Raw genomic sequence first — 18500 nt, 5'->3', positions numbered from 1 at the left:
GAGACACAATTCCAGTTTTGATACATTTTCGAAATCTCAACTTTTGGCCAACCAAATTGGATGATTTTTGATGAAAACCTTTTACACAACCCACACAACATATTTCCATCAAACACAAGTCAATTGGACCACAAAAAAGTGCACTAAGGGTCACGGCAAAACAGGGGCAGAATCGTCACTTTTGCTCATCTCATTTCCTTTGAGTTTTCTCCCACAATACAACTTATAACCACTTGTTTAACCACTAATTCAACAAAAACAACAACCAATAACATCACATCAGATCATTAAGCCCATTGTGGGATTTCATAGAGCCCACTCACAAGATTTCTAACAATATAGAGCTACCCACATGCATCTATAAGCTCACAAGTGCAATACAACTTCCATAAACTAAGATTCAAGAGGTTGATCGTTGATTACCTTCTTAGATGACTAAACCAGAAATTTTCTGTCATTTGAAGCTCAAGAAAACTGTGGAAAAGAAGATCCTTTCTTAGCTTAAATTGATCTCCAAGTGGTTAGCAAAGTGTATGTGAATTTTGAAGAGAAAAGGTGCAAGATTTGAAGTGGAATGATGATGGGTTTTGTTCTTCTTTTTCTTGGTGAAGCTCGGCTGTTATGAGGAAGCAAGGAAGTGGCGTTGCAGATGAAGAAGCTTCCTTGTGAAGCTTATAAGTTTGTGGACTAGAATTGCTCCAAAAGTCAACTAGGAATAGTGCGCGTATGCGCGCGTTTCGTGCTCGATTCCTCTCGAGTTTGTTTCACTTGTGCACTAAACCTCTAATGTACTTTCATTCATATTATTATTATTCACTCTCAATGGTCTAAAAATAATGGTCTTAAGTCCCTCAATTAATCGCACGCGTGAAAACGCATACTCCCGATTTGTGCGCGATAAAGTGAAATTTTTAAAAAATTCTTATAACGATAGTATCACTAACTAATACTTGAGTACTTAAACGTAAAAATACCTATTTTGAGACTAATGTATAAGTCTTCAATTTTTCAACTTATTGTATTCTCGATTCGATTATTATCTCCAAACGCTCATTCACTATTCTCACTTAACGAGCTTTCAAAAATAAATTTTCGAATCAAGGCATTTTTAAAGTACTTGTAGGTCATAGTTCCATGTAATTGAATATAAAAAAATTGAAATAAAATATTCGGAGAAAACGGGTGAATAAATATTTAAATAAGCCATAAAAATAGAATTATAAGTGAGAAAAATTTGGGTCCTCACATATCCGCTAGCATTTTCATTCTTGAAAATGATGATAAATATGATGATGATTTTGAATCATTTGTTATTAAATTGCATGATAACTTGAAGGAATCTTATGCAAAAAATAAGGATTTAAAAATCAAGATAAATGCTTTGTTGAAATAAAGTTCAAATCTTTTTCAAGAAAACAAAAAGTTAAAGAAGGAAAATGATGATTTAAGAAAATTCAAATTAATATTGTTTTCAATCAAAGTGATTTTAAAAAAGAAATTGGGTGAGAAAACAAAGTTGTATGAAAGATTAAAAAAGAATAACCTTGTTAAGAAAAAGAATGAATGATCTTTGTGATTTTCTTTAAAAAAAAAAAAAAGAAGCGAAGTGTTTTGGAAAAGAAAAATATTAGGAATACTTTGATTAATAAAAATTTTACTACCTATAGAAAAGATGAATTATGCTTTGTTAGATCCTCTCATGTAAGAGATACTCATATTTTATATGATTATTATTGCCAACATGGTCATATGAAAAGAGAGTGTTATGTGAAAATAAATATGTATTTGGGAATGAAAACTATTTGGGTATTGAAAGATAAAACTAAACCCTATAGATCCAAGAACAAATGGTTACCAATAGTGAGTTCCCTTATATAGGTATTCAAGAAGAAATTAATCCAAGTGGGATTGAAAGATGATACAATATATCCTTTGGAGTCAAAGGAGCAAGGAACTTGAAAGTGTGAAAAAGGGGTAAAAGAATGAAAAATGAGCATGGAAGACAATAGATGTAACAAACTTTCCAAATAGATACAAAATTATGTCTATGATAAGGTACGTTTCCTAAAATTGAATTATGATATTTACTTCAAATCTTGAGTGTTGCAAATTGGTGATGTTTATAAGTTAAAGTTCTACTATATCATATATTTTTATTTGCATTTTTCTAATATCCCCAATTTTTTTTTTTCAAAAAATGTTCTTAATCTCACAATAAATGAGGTTGTTGCATCATGTGTGATTAATTATTGATCTAGTATTGTTTTGATCATGCTATTGTATGCTCATTGGTTCATGTTAATTAATATAGTCTCAATCTTAAAGGGAATTTCTTGCAATTTTTTCCTCATGTACAATGTCCCTTTTACGTTTATTTGTTTTTTACGATGTAAAAGGGAGAGAAAATTGAATAATATTTTTTTGTAAAATCGGTTTGTACTTAGGGGGAATTTATTTGAATTTATCAAAAAAATCATCATTTTATTCGTCATCATCAAAAAGGAGAAGATTGAAGACTTAGGTTGATCAATCTTTGGTTTTAATGATAATGAAATAAAATGATGATCTCGACTAATGTTTTTACTTGAGAAATGATTAGAGACAAGTACCTTGAAAAATGGAAAAAGAAGAATAGCATATCAAGACTATCGGATGTAAGGATCGGATGCTCAATAAAGTATCAGATGTCCGACAAACAACGAATATTCATTGGACACTTCGATTGGACACTCATTCCTTCTATCGGCTGTTCGACACAAAAAGGTTAAAACTTGCACATTCTATTCTCTGTCGGACTCAAGTTATTAGATGCAGAACAATTTGATCGGACATCCTATAGACCATCGAACATCTGACACAACTGCTTCAGACGTCCGATAGGTCCAATAGCTAGTTTTCTAACGGCTAATTTTTTTACTGTTGAAAGAGCTTTTGGGGCATAGTTTCATCATCTATAAATACCCCCAAGTATGAGAAGAAGACAAAACTTTAACTACATAAGATACAAGCTTTCAACAGTGATTTTTGAGTAGAAAAATACTTTGAATATTGTATAGGTATGGGAAAAGTTTTTGTGTTTGTGAAGTTTCTCATTGAGAAGAAGTAAAACTTTGTGTAGGTGAGCCTCATTTGTATAATAGCTCTTAGTTAGTTAGTTAGTTGGTAATCAATTGTAGCATAGTGAGAGTTAATTAGGAGTATTGTAAAACTCTTTGACTCGACTACAGAGTATTTAGGGTGAGCAAAGAGCGATCCTTTTTATGTACAAGGTGGTTTGTAACACCATCAATTGAAGAGACTATGGGATTGGAGTTAATTTCCAATTTGGAAGAAATTTGAAAGTTTTGGTTTGGGTTTTTATCTGATTCTTTTCATTTTTTGTTACTTAATTGTGCAATCTTTATTGCTCTACACTTGTTTTATATTTGTGAATTTGTGCAATTAGTTGCAGTACAATTATTAGGTGAAAACTTGCTTTATTTGCTTAGTTTGTATGGATAACTTAATTCACCCCCTCTTAGGTTGTCTTTGGGCCTTACATTTGTTAAGGGGATCAACTACATATTGTAGTCTAAGCCATTGTGATTCTTAGGCATGGCTAAAAATATTTTAATCCTAAATTACAAACAAAAGTTCATATCACACTCTTCATTATCCTCGAATCAAATGAAAAATTGAATCTAAAGTTCAAATCAAACTAAGATACACATTAAAGAGCTATGTTGATTTCCTTTCCTTCTAGAACCAATATTGTACAACTTCTTCTCTATCACCTCAATTAACTACTTTGGTTTAATGTAAAAAAAATAATAATTTGACTAGGAAATGATAATGAAGCATCAAATGTATGTTATGTTTCACGTACATATTTTAAAAATGCAAATCTCACACCCCTCTACTATAATCAATCTAGATCTTGTATAATTACTAATGTTATTGGTAAACATTATAAAGCATAGCATGTATTACATAGAGCAAAGAAGACCATAACCTATTTTGCAGTCTCAAATATTTGAATAAAATATTATGGAGTCTAAGTATATTAATTCTATTTGAGATCTCAATGAAACCTTACAAGGATATAATACTAGATGCTTGTAATTCTCGCATTCATATTGCTAAAGTTATCAAGTCAGACCTATTCTATGTTATCACACATGCATCCTATTACTAGAATTTATTGCTATTGGATATACTCTTGCTGCTACAATTAATATTGAAGTAACTTTATCCCATCAGACCTCTATTTCCTAAGGAAGTTTAGTGTCATAAAATTCTTTCTTTAAATAAGATTGCAATACTCGTTAATGTTAGAAAGGGTAATCAATATGCAAACTGTAACATATTATAATCTTTATAGTATGGGTGATAAGTGCTTGTTACGTTTGTTTTATGGTAGTTATTTCTGTATATATTAGTGCATTTTTATTTAAATTTGAGTCAAATAACTAATTTTTTAGTTAAGTTTTGCATTTTATGATTAAAGTGAAGAAAATTTCATCTCCATGGAATTAAGTGGTTCAACTTCATGTTTTGTAGGTTTTAATGATTTAATCATCAATTGAAGTGAAACAAGCAGATGTTTGGATGATTCTTGATGATTTGAAATATATCTGAAATGATCACAAAGTGTACAAGTGCAGCAATGCAATTTACGCAAGGAAAGAAGAACAAAGAACTAAGGTTAGGCTTAATCAATCGATTCATGGATAGATTTTAACATTTCAAAACCAGATTCAAGCATGGATTGATGGCAGAAAGCAATAGCCTCGCAATGAACAAAGCAGGAAAGCAATCTGTAGCTAGATCCACTTGTGAGCTTGATTTTCATGTGAATTTGTGCTAGAATAGAGCAAGCAATCCGACCATGAATAGCACACTATTCATTTGTGGATTGTGGGCTAGCAAAAGCTATACAACTTACACAACTTGTACAAGATTTTTCCTCTTTCTTCTTATAAAAATGAGACTTCAAGGACAATTTTGCAGCTAAAAAAGGAGACAAAAATAGCCACAAAAATGTAAATCTTAGCTAGAACTTTGTTTTTCAGGTTAGGTTAGCATAGTGTAGGATTAGATTCGTTCACCCACTTTTATATTTAGTTCAACAAGGATGAAGATAGAGGATGAAAAAGAAGAGATTGGAAGCTCAAGTAACAAGAGTTTCTTCTTTTCAACTCTGTTCTTGTATTTGACTCCTATATTTAGTTAATATACAAATTTGGATCTTGATTTTCATTTGCTTTATGATTTGCTAAAGTTTCATGCTTTAGGTTTTGGATGAACTATCTGTGTATTGTTTGTAATATTTCTTTGGTTATTTGATACTATTATCTTGAGTAATGGGCATTATTGAAAGGAGATCTAATTTACTAAATCAAACTCCCATAAAGTTTTCCAACAACAAATATTTTATCATAGAATCATTTTTATATAAAAGTTTCTTACTAATTAACTTTGATTAACATAACCTAATCTTTACTATAGAGTTCAAAATGGTCAAATATGAAAGATCTTTGTCCAAATAACTAGTTTTTCACGTGCTCTTTCCAACCAAATTCTATTTCTTAAACACAATCTCAATGTCTGAATTACATAAATAACCTGAACAGTACATATTCATTTTTGGGAACATAAGAAAGTTATTATATTTTCTTGTTCAATTAGTTTATACATGTCACTAAATGATACATAGTTACATTTTATTCCATAAGGAAATTGTCTACAAAAAACTATTCTTAAATAATAATCTAAAAGTTAACATTTCCTAATACTATGCCCAGAAATTATAAAATATTCACTCAAATGTTTAGAAATATTATGCTGGAATTTCATAGGTTGTGATCTTATTGTTTATTTTAATACAATATCAAAGGAATGAAGGGATTTTAAAAAAAATCTTACATTTTTATTTTCTTCGCACATAATTTTGCTTTGATTGATAGCCAGGAAATTTTGCATAAGAGGTAAGAAGCCACAGTCAAAGCCTAATGGCTAACTGAAAGATTTGTTGAGGGAAATCCCATCACAAACTCATCTCTTGATTTTCCTTGGTATTTGGAATATTTCTTCCAAAAACCACATAAAATAACTATTCCCTCCATTCCATTGTTAATATCATGTTTTCAATTTATTGATGTCCCAAAATAAAAGTAATCATTCCAAATTTAACACATGCTTTCCAATCTTGCCATTTGAAAAACAACTTTTAAAATCCAAATGCACATTTAACAAGGAACTATTGTCAATTCAAATGATACATATGTAAATTCGCTAATGTCGTATCATCTAGATATTTCCATAAAAATTTAGATTCTTTAAAAAAGGCTCTAATATTAGGGTGGAGGGATTATTAATTTCAAGTTATTTATTTAAATTTTATTTAACAATGATTTTTAACATTTTAACATTTTCTTAATAAGCTTAATAGTATTGGGTTAATAATGGTGTAAATGTTGCATAGTGTTAGCCATGCGGTTAGTTGTCTTAGTAGCTAACCATAACAATTTTTTTTTAAGTTGTAGGTTGAAGCATATTTTGTAATTAATTACACAATAGATAGCAAAATTGATTAGTCATTACATGATACTTAGTTGAAGCAATTGATTAATCATCATTAGTAAGTTTAGATCATTGTTTTTATTTAGGAATAATTTTAGAAGCCTTCGTTGAGGTTTCACAAAATATTAATTAGTTCCTTTGGCATTTTCAAAATCTCTTATCACTCTCTTGAAATGATGGTAGGACCATATATGATTATTGGAGGGGATCAATTGCCAATAATATCCTATTTCTATAGCAATTACTGAGCTGCAAAAAATTCAAAAAATAGAGAAAAATGTTGGCATAGAAAAAGCCCGAGAATAGGATTGGCACCACTCTTGCAATGTACATGTCGTAAAGGTGCGAAATTATTTGATAGAAGACCAAGGTGTGCACTTCTTATTCAGAAGAAATACTACCTACAAAAGGACTCTTGTTTCTATGCCAACACTAGTTGGCTCAGTTAGCAAAGATAGGTCACTTCCTAACAAAAGATCGTATGTTTGAATTTCACTATTGATGTGAGGGTGCAGTTGATGGGTGATCTATAAGAACCCCTACATGCGATCTATGGTCCTAGAAGCATTACCCTAGTCCCTGGTGGTGATAGAAGCCGAATCCACCCAAATCTTTTTCTTACAAAAAGAAAAACTCTTATTTCTATATGGTAGAACCATCCTTTTATTTCTTTTTTCTATAAAGAACAATATGAGGGTTTGGAGCAAAGGAGGAGAAAATTGAGAAAATTGCATCTTCAATAGAAGGATCCACTAAGGTTTGAAATAAAAACGTGATTCTGAGAACTTCATACATGATCAGTGTATATTTTACGTATTTTAAGTATGTTTTATTAGTTAGTTTTGTTGTGTTTGATTTAGTTTTATAGCTTTAATTAACTAAGTTTCCAGTGAAAATATACATTTTATGGTTTAAAGTGTAAAAATTGCATTTTTATGGATTTTAATGGTGAAAATTTCATGTTTTTATAGGTTAATGATTCAATCATCAAATGCCATGAATTGAGAAGATAATTGGATGATTGATGATGGTTTAAAATGATAAAATGAGAACATGAAGTGCAAAAGAGGAAATACAATCAAGAATAAAAAGAAGCAAGTTTCACAGCTTTGACACATTATGGTATTTTAACTATATCTTGAGCTTCATACATCGGATTGAGGTGATTCTTGTACCATTTTGAAACTAAGAGATAGATCTATATTTTGTATGAAAACATTGAAATCCATATTAGTCATTTTCATTGTCAAAATGTCAAAATATAGAAGTGCAACTCTGTTGTCGAAAGCTAAAACAAAACTCTGAATAGTTGAGGTATATTGGTCATTGCTTAGTCCATAGATCTCCAAATTGGATAATATTTGATGCATTGGAAAGCTAACTCAAAGAGCTAAAACCTGTAAGTTTTGCACAAGAGTTAGTTTGGCGTCCATCATCAAGAAAATAGCAGTTTAAATGGTGCCAAATTCACAGAAGTGAAAATGCGACCCTTGAATGCGTGGCTTGAAGCCGCATATTCCAAGGTTGCGCATTCCTCGATTTTGGCTGCAATTTGTGTTTTGTTCGCACAAGCTTTTTGACCCATTTCTTGTAGGAATATTGGTGGAAAGGAATATTGGTGGAACGGCCCAAGACGGTTGCAAAAGGAGCTTTACTACTCAAATCTAGCTTGTTTATGGGCTCATGAGGAATCTTAACATGATTTAGCACTTTGTATTTTGCATGGAATTCCTCTATGAATAGCAGCCTTTGGAGGACATTTTGACAACTTTGGAAGGCTAGAGAAACTCACAAAAATGTAGTCTTTACTAGAATTTCCTTAGTTCATTATTTAGAATAATATAGTATAGGTAGTGTAGTTTATCCTTCTTGTATATGTAGTTAGATTTGGATAAAGATTTGAAGAGCAAAGATGGAGAGTTTGAAACTCATGTGACTAGGGTGACCTCTCTCCTATCACTTTCTCTTTTGTATTTTTGATTTCATGTTTAACTATAATACAAGTTTGAATCTTATTTTCATGTTTAGTTAAAATTTATACCTAGAGTTATGGATGAACTTTCTATATCTTGTTAGTGATGTGTATTTGGTAATTTGATGATATTATTTTGAGCAAGTTATTTATTACTTTTGCTTTTCTAATCCTGATTAACCGGCCACTAATTATGATAATCTTAAGGCGTTACGTTTGTAATGAGAATTGGAATTTAACACTAGTTTAAGAAAGTGATAAATCTAGGGAGTTCACTCACGAGAGTAGAGAAGCACCTTTGTGGCTTTAGTGAATTGTTTTATGTAATTTCATAAAAGAAATGAACTTGTAGTTAATTTCATGAGCATGAGAGTAGGTATGGTTTAGCTACAAGTATAGTTGATTCACTACGAGAGTAGGATTCACATATATTAGGAAATTATGTCACAACTAGCCAAGGTAATGGCATTCACTTAACTGGTAATGTCACTTGTAAGAATAGTAAGGAATTCCATACCTCTAAGAGCTTTCTACTGTATTTTTGTTACTTTTATAGTGCAAATTTAATTTCTTGCACTAGTGATAGTCTAAATAATAAAGGAGTTCGAAAACTATCGGTAATTGAAAATCTTCCCTACGGGATCAACATCTAATACCCTTATGCTCAATAAATGACTCATATACTTGTAAAAATCGTGTGTGGAGTATTTAGGATTTTATAAATGTAAAACTTGATTGTGGATGAGCTTATTATTATATGTATACTCCGCGTCCGTCAATACATCACAATTAAAAATAATGAGTTGGTACTTTAAATGATCGCGTAATAAGTAATAGGAGATGATCTAGGTTTCATGATAGAAAAAGTAACATAGAACTAATAGAAAGATGTAATGTTTATGTCCTGATGAAGGTTGACAATTCTGAGAAATTTTTGATGATCAGGGCATAATAGCTATCTTTTTCTTTTCTTTTCTTTTTTTTGGTTGGACTTAATAACCAATTTTATAGTCCAAGCAAAGTTTTATTTAGTGTTTGTAATGTCGAATGCTAAATAATATGTGTGATTTGATGATTATGTCATTTTATGTCAATGATTCATTAACTATTTAATGATATCGAAAGCTATAGTACATAAGTATGGAGCAGGTTTGTTGTTGATAAAGAATCTAATTGGGATGACAAGGCTAGTGTTCTTCCTTTATGAAGCCCATGGAGTAAGTTTCGTTTGTAACTTGAACATCATATATGTGGACTTACAATGCATGCAGTTTAAGGTATAAGTGGATAGATGAAAAATTATGATTATGATGAAGTAAAAGTTGGATGCATAATTATAACCCTTTCATTGTGCAGATGAATAATTATACATGTGGTGTACTACTTGTTGTGATTCTTATAATAGTTGATAGAAACTTTTCTTGAAAGCTCATTAAAATGTAAGATAGGAAGAATTATTGCACATGATAACATAGTCCATTACATGGGAAACAAAGTCAGAATTTTCAATGTATATCCAAAAAGTTACCAATTTATTGATCTTCTTAGTGATGTTACTAGCAAGGCTATGAATGACTTGCCTAGAAATTTGAATCTTCTTTTGCACATGAAGTGTGGGATCTCTAGGACAAGAAACTTTATGGACATTACTGATGACAAATCAATCCTTGATATGTTCAAACTTCATGATAAAGATCTTGTGATAAACTTGCATGTACCTCACCAAGACATTATTCCTAGAACAAAGGAGAATATATCATAGAACAACTATAATTTTCGGCAATGCACTAGAGGAATATTGATTCTTGATGCCATAGACACCAAAATTTTTTCAAAAAAAAATTAATTTTTATTTTATTTTATTTATTAAGTAATCATTTTTATTTTTGTGTTATTTTGTAGGAAAAAAAGTAGAGATTTTCTATTGTTTCAAACCCAATTAAATTCTAACCAAAAACCCAACTAAAATCTAGCCAAATTCCAAACAAAAGCCCAAGGCAAAACCACAACAAAAAACTAGAAAAGAAGAAAACAAGACAAGGCCCATCAACCCATTTCTATTTCCTTCAAAAAAAAAAAAAATTCTTGCGGGTGCACGCACGCGTTTCTTCCTCATCAGTCTTCCAGTAGCAAAGCCAGCAAATGGTACACAGGCTAGCTGGAATTTGTTTGAACAATTGCGATCCCTATTTGCTTCTTGTTTTCTTTCCCTCCAAGTTTAGCAAGTTCTTGGGACACCCCACCATCACAAATCCATGAAGCAATAGCTGTCAAAAGATCAAATGAATAGAAAATAACCACCTAAACCCATACTCCATCTAAGCCTTTTTTCTTAGGGTTTAATTAGTTTTTATTTCATTTAAAAGGATAAGAGAGAGTCTTAGGGTCAGAGAGGGAGTTAGGAAAGCAGCAAAAAAAAAAAGCAACGAAAGAGAGAAAGAGAGAAAAAATGGGGAGGGAGGAAAAAATTTCTGGAAAAATCAGTAAATAGGGCTGACGAACTAGCCCTGCTTCTTGCCAAAATTTGACTTTGATTGTAGCCCTCTAAATGATATCTTTGTTTCTGCACCATCTATAATCATCAGTGAACAACTTTCGTTTTGAAAATTTCCGAAACAAGTCCCTAAATTCCCTAAATTCAAACTTGAAGTTGTCGGTTCGTTAACGCTTCAACTTCTGCAGCAGAATCTTTTTTGTTTCGTTCCAGCATTTGGGAGTGTTTTTTGTAGATCTCTCACGTTTGTTCGAATCCACAAACACCCGTAGGTAATTATAGATCTTTCTCTTGGTCGATTTAACGGCTTGCATGAAGTTTTGAGCCATTATCTGAGTTTTTCACGAATTTGATCCTTAGATTTTTCTCGTCTTATGATGCTTGAGAAACTGGTTTGATTATTTGAACTAGCCCAAAAGTTTTGAAAATGGTTTGATGGTTTGACAATTTGATGATTTGACCAAAAAAATCTACTGCTTCCGGTGAACCTATTCTTGGTTCCACCAGAAGCTGTTTCGTAATTCTTGTGTTTATATTTTTGTTTGTCTTTCTCTGTTTGATTCTTAGGGTCTGTTTGGTTTGAAGTAAAATATTTTTCTTGGGAAAATATTTTCCGTGGAAGTAATTTTCCATGAAAATCATTTTCCTTTCATCATTTTCAGGTGTTTGGTTAGTTTATTGAAAATATTTTCTTACTTCATTTTTCTGGTGTTTGTTTAACTTTTGAAATATTTTCACTTTTATCTCTATCTTTACTTTCTACACATTATAACTACATACTTCTTCCCATGCAAAATAAAAAAATTTATCTCATTGTTTAACTTTAAAAAATCTTGGAGAAATGTATATATGAATAAAAAATATCTCCTTAAGCAATAAACAAATTGCTGGCCATTTAGTGTCAAATATCAATCACATGCAATGCTTATTATGACATATATCTTGCACTCTCACTGCTAAAAATTTCTCTAGAAAAGAATGTCCCTATTATACATAATTAATTACTAACATAGGATGAACAGGATGAGATTTTTTTTTATTTTGAATATACTAGGGGGAGAGTTGGGTTGGGTGGTACGGGGGAGGGAGTGTAAGGAAGAGGTCTTGGGTTCGAGTCCTCCTGTTTACACTAAAAAAAAAAAAAGAACATACTACAAGATGTTTTCAGTAAGTTTGGAACATACTACAGGCGGGATGCATGCATTTCGGAAAACAACTTCAGTAAGTTTGGAAGGGAAGTTGTTTTCCATAAGATGAGTGAAAATATTTTACATAGGAAAATGTTTTCAGTAACTTTTGTGCAACCAAACACGGGAAATTAGGAAAATATTTTCCTGGAAAACATTTTCACCCGAAACAAACGGACCCTTAATGTGTTGGTGATTGTTATTGGTTTTTGTTAAGGAAATGGGCTGATGTTTTGTGCTGGTTTCTGGTTAATAAATTGTTGGGCTTTGATTTTTTTTTTTTTCTTTATAGTAGGCTACTGCTATGGCATAAGATTCAAGGCTCAAGCCCAGCTTCTTTGTTGGTTTGAGAATAGTGGAATGATGTGGGTTAGTTTTTTTTATGGGGTGATTTGCTTTTATTTTTGTTGGGCCGAAGTGATTTGGCCCAAGCCAAAACAAATAAAGACAAAAAAAGAAAAGGCCCATGCCCTTACAAATTAGAAGCGAGTTTTTGCAATTTGGTCTTTGATGTTTAGAGTAATTTTACTATGATCCTAAATTTTGGATTTGTTTCATTCAGATCCTTAATTTAAATATATTTTGGTCCCTAAACTTTACTTTTTATTCAATTTTGACCCCTAATTTTTAGAATTATAATCTGACCCCAAAAACTTCTAAATCTTTGCAATTAGGTCCCTAATCTTTGTAATTTTTAGGGATTTCATGTTTATTCACATTTCTTTAAAATAATAGGTTGAATTTTTTATATGTTTACATTTTCTTTTAAAGTGTTATCAATTAAATTGGTGTCTTGACCATTTTGTTGATTTTGGAGTATAAATAGGCAAACTCTACCTCATTTAGCCACTACTTCAAGGGGAAGTACCCATTATTATTTTTTAATTTTTTTACGTACTCCTATGTGTTTTTATGTGCGATTGCATGTGTTTAAGTACTTTTTCTTTTATTTACTCATTTTATTCATTTTAAGCTTTCATTTATTTAATTTTGATGTTTATTTGGGAGGCATTTAAATGCCAAGTTGTGATAGATAGATCTTCCCTTTTTGCTGAAGAAAATGTATTTAGATAAACAAATGTAATAAATAGGTTTATTATTTCCAAAAATTTTCCTCTTAGATTGTAGTTAGGGTCCCCAATGTAATAGTTAGGTTTCATTTGCTTGCATGCTTATGTGCTTATGTGTTTTACTCACTTTCTCTAGGGTTTTTGCATCTAAATATTATGCATATGTGTTATGTTCTCTACATGCTCTATGTGTTTCGTGTGTTTATTTGATTTCATTATACTCTATATGCTTTTATTTATTTATAATGAGTGCATGACTTCACCACACTAATTCAACACTAGTTGTGACTTTTCTCCCCAATTTCTTACTAGTCCGATGCTAGTGAAAACTTATAAAAATGAGTTAGTTCAATACTAGATCCATTAGGTTATTTTCGCGATAGATTCATGTTTTGGTGTGACATTTATGGCATCTCATGCATTTTTTCTTATTTTTAGGTTATTTTCATTTGTATGATATTCTTCCCACTATTAGTCCCTTATCTTCTATATGTTTGGACCATATCATTTAAAATTGCATCTCATTTTAGGATATTAGAAGTAAGTTAGTTCACTTGTTTGATTAGGTTAGAAGAGTCACCCTTAAAAAATGGGAAATGAATGAGTATGGTTTCTTAACTTTAACACGCTTTTACCCCCTTTATAAGAAGAAAAATTATGTTACGAATTTTAGTTTTCCGTATCCGTTATGTTACATTTCCTCTCTTTTAGTTCATGTATAGTTATCTATATAGAATAATTTTTTTTCTTCGAGTCACATCTTTTGCATATTCCTGACCTCTTTAAGGAATTATTTTTGGGCTTCACAATTAATGTGATTTGTACCAATTAAATTTTAAAGAGGTATTTTATCCCTCTCAATACCCCTCTAGGTCTAAGTTTGCATTCATATAGAAGCATTCAAATGTGATAAGTTTTGTAAGTTAGATTAAAAAATTTTTTGACTAAATCTAGCAACTAACCTTAATTAGGTTGAAAAAGTGCCTTAGATTTAATCTTTGCTTGCCCTTTTTTCAATCATAATTTTTCGAACTCTTTTCTCTTGTTTTTGAAGATCTGAAGTCGTCTAAAAGATTTTTATTTATTTTTTCATATAAAATATATTTTGGATGACTTGGTACACTTAAACTTGATACCAAGTGACGATTCTTTTTCTAAAAATCCTTTTTAAACTAATATTTTGGGCCCAAGCTGTCACATTATTTAAAGTCCCATTTTAGCCTCCTTTTTCTTTATTTTCTTAAAATTCAAAACTCATTTTTAAAACACCCTTTTCTCTTTTATTTAAAAAATGGGGCGCGACAGATGCTCAATGATAATGGTGATTTGTATAGATTTCTCAAACGATGAACTAACCATTTTCTTCTTCCAATTTACCCATATTTTGAAGTTATTTCTGCCTTTTATTGTTGCTACAACATCCCGAAGTGGCCGTTGCATTTCAATGGTCTATTAGTTCCTCACTTCCAAAATGTTTTCAATTGTATACTTTTTTCCCCTTTGGTTTCTGGAATGTTTATTTTTTTTGGACAGCATAAGGGAATTAAGGGCACCAAAATACTCTCTTTCCTCCAACATGCATTTTCTAATATTACTTTTGATCAAAGGGGCTAACATTGTTAACCAACTATCAATTTCAAGGGTGCTAAGCATGATTATTAGGGAGGCTAAGTGATATTTCACAAAGTTTAGGGGAGATTTATGAAATTACCCCTTTTATTTATCATGTAAATATTTCGTTTCCCTCTTTACTTTATTTTTTTAGTGAGTTTTTCTTATCATTCTTTTTATTTATCATGTAAATAGTTTGTTTCCCTTTTACTTTAATAATGAAATGGTTTGGCAAACAAGGATCCAATGAGCACCCACTAAGAGGGAATTCAGGTTTTAGCCTTTTTTTTTCCTCAAAAAGTGTAGTTAATTTAGGAAGTACCTAAATGCAGGGGGTGTATTAATTGTGACCATGCTATCAACATGGTAAATTAAGTGTAATTTAGATGTTAGATTTTTGGCATATCTTGTCACTTTGATTTGTAAAATTATGTATTGTTGCTTTCATTTGTAAATGGGATAATTTCATAAACCTCCCCTGAGATTTCTGACAATTTCACCGACATCCCCTAAAGTTTGTAAAATTACACAAACCTCCACTGAGGTTAAGGTTTTGATAACAAAGTTAGTCTAATTAGAAAAAGTAATATTAAAAAAGTACTTTAAGGAAAGAGATAAATTTTTATTCCATAGATACCCCTTATGCATGTATATAAGTCGTATTAGTAAATGAATAAAAAAAATTAAAAGTTAGAAACAATTAATAAACACATTTAACCACTCAAAAAGTTCACATTTAATAAATTAAACACTACAAATAAGCAACAAAACTACACTAATGATTACAAAATTCAGTAAAACAGACTAGTCACCTCTTTTAATTTGATGTTTGCTATGATTCTTGTAATTTTGAATAGAAAAATTTTCAAATTTTGTCTATTTTTTTCCTCCTTTCTCCTTATTTTCATGAAATTACTTTACAATTGTCTCCTTTATTTCCATAGAATTACTTTGCAATTATCACAACTTTAAGTGTTTCAAAGAAAATTGAAAAAAGGGAAAAGAAAGGCAAAATTTGAAATTATTTTTTGTTTAAAACTACAAGAATCATAGCAAATATTATGTTAAAAGAGATGACTAATTTATTTTGCTGAATCTTGTAATCATTAGTGTAGTTTTGTTACTTATCTGTCTAATTTATTAAATGTGAACTTTTTGAGTGGTTAAATTTGAGTATTAATTGTTTTTAACTTTTAATTATTTTTTTTCTTTTACCAATACGACTTATGTACATGCATAAGAGGTATTTATGGAATAAAAATCTCTTTCTCTTTAAAGTACTTTTTTAATGTTACTTTTTCTAATTGGACTAACTTTGTTATCAAAACCTTAACCTTAGGGGAGGTTTGTGTAAGTTTACAAACTTTAGGGGAGGCTGGTGAAATTGTTAGAAACCTTAGGGGAGGTTTCGGAAATTAAGTCACTCTATCCTATATCTAACATTATTGTATTGTATTTCGAATAACTTATAAACAACTTTAGTTCCATAAAATTCTTTTCCTAATACAAAATGTCACCATCTACTCAAATACCCATAGTGATGTTAGAAAGTGTGTCAAACTTAAATACATACCAAATCCTAGGTATTATTGAAAAGTAAAAGCTAAAATCACTGCACTAAATCATATTGGTGCTTTTAATATAATATAGATATAGATATAAGATTAACTTATAAACCAACTACTAGTTAGGAATTTCTTGGTAGTGCCTCTTCTTGTCCTTGGTTTCAACTCTTTCATATGTATATATACACACACATATATGAATTTCATCGTATAAACCTCAAACAACTAGAAAACTTTATGGAATCCGAAATGTAATAGTTTGACCTGTCTTGGTCTTTTTAGTTCTTATTGGCCCAAAGCTCCAGCAATTGGTTACTTAGACAATGGACTTGTTCAAAGTTTTTTTTTTTTTTTTTTGATATGGGATTTTTCAAAGCTGCTTGTCCTAGTGATTAAATTTGCCATATTTAGCAATTGAAAACCAAGTCGGGTGATTTAAAACATTGATCAATACAGATATACCGACAGAAACACACAATCAGATAGAGATATCTATATTGGAGCGACATACGGGCAACCACTTGAAAGGGATGTGTTTGGGCAGGCTGTGGAACAAGCAACCGCCAGCACTAAACAAATGCGGCGTTGTTGATCATGCTAAAATATTATACACCTTTGATAGCAATTGCTTTACATTCTTAACAGAATTACGCTGAATCCGGTTTTATGACTTGGAACAATTTTAAAATTACAAGTGGTAGTATTATTTAGTCGTATATTATTAAAAAGTGCATGAAGTGGAAGAAAACAAATATGTTCATATTTGGTTTTACATTTGCTAGGCCAAGTGTGAAACTATTTTCGGGTTGAACAGGTCGTCGATTATAATACGGCTAAAGGTGAAGGAGAACAAGCAAAGTATATAGTGGCTAATTTTTCATTGGAATTGAAATGAATCAGTTGTGGAAAAAGGGAGTCAATAATTGTTAAATAACCAATATAAAATAATTGACATTTGAATTTTTTTTGTTCTAAATTCAGATTGCTGATATCAATGTGCGTACGTGGTGGTTAGTAATATATATTCAAACGTAAATTTCAGATTAATGCTTTAATATCTTTACCTTATTGTGTTTTTTAAAACCAGTGAATGACCATTGTCTTAAGTTGATTTAATTGAACGGACTAGTTTTCCACAAAAAATTGTGCTTTTAAATTTCAATATCGATGTGAACTGATAAATGATTTATAAAAATTCCTGTAAGTGACTTATGATCGCGAAAATATGTCTTGACCCGTAATAGTGATCGAAATCGAATCCACCCAAATTTTTATTTTTATCAAAAGATATCTCAATAAAAAATGTTATTGTATAAAATGATAATTCTACAATTGATTTCAACTCTTTGCTTCTCATCTGGACTATCATATTCATTCCTATTCTTGTGTTGTCTGCGAGATATGTGATCAATCATTGAGCAAGCGATAAACTATGATTTTAAATTCGGACCGGGCCAGTTGGTCCAACTGGTTGAATCGGGAACAGTTAGGCATCGGGTTTGAGCCTCTCCAAAAGCTTGCCTAACAAAAATTCAGTCAAACTTGATCAAAGCCCGGGTTTAACCGGAAACCCACTAAATCGGTGAGAACTGGGGTTTTCATTTTTTTTCTTGTTTTAGTTGAACTTTTTTTTTTAGCTGACTTTTGGTTTACTTTTTTATTTTCATGAATTATATTGAAGAAAAAAAATATAAATCAAGCTTAATTGATCTATCAAGCAAGATCTACTATAGATCTAATATCAAAATTCAAAAACCAAAAGAAAAAAGTAAGTAAGAGAGATGGAGAATAGAAACAAAAAAAAATGTTGATTTACGTTTTGAATCAAAAACTTTAAAAACATGAGAGGAAAGAATGTAAACAATAAGATGATATGATATTTTCTTCTGGTAATAGAAGAAAAAAAGACAAAAATTAAAAGCAAAAAAGAGATTGGTAAAAAAAAAAGAGACCCAGAAGAGGAATGAAAAGATGGAGAAAGATGGATAGTCATCGAAAAGACAGCAACTCTTCAATGTTTTTGGAGAAAACCTACTCCTA

This window comes from Coffea eugenioides, chromosome 1 (genome assembly GCF_003713205.1).
Source record: "Coffea eugenioides isolate CCC68of chromosome 1, Ceug_1.0, whole genome shotgun sequence".
NCBI lineage: Eukaryota > Viridiplantae > Streptophyta > Magnoliopsida > Gentianales > Rubiaceae > Coffea > Coffea eugenioides.
Note: the sequence above shows the minus strand (reverse complement) of the source record.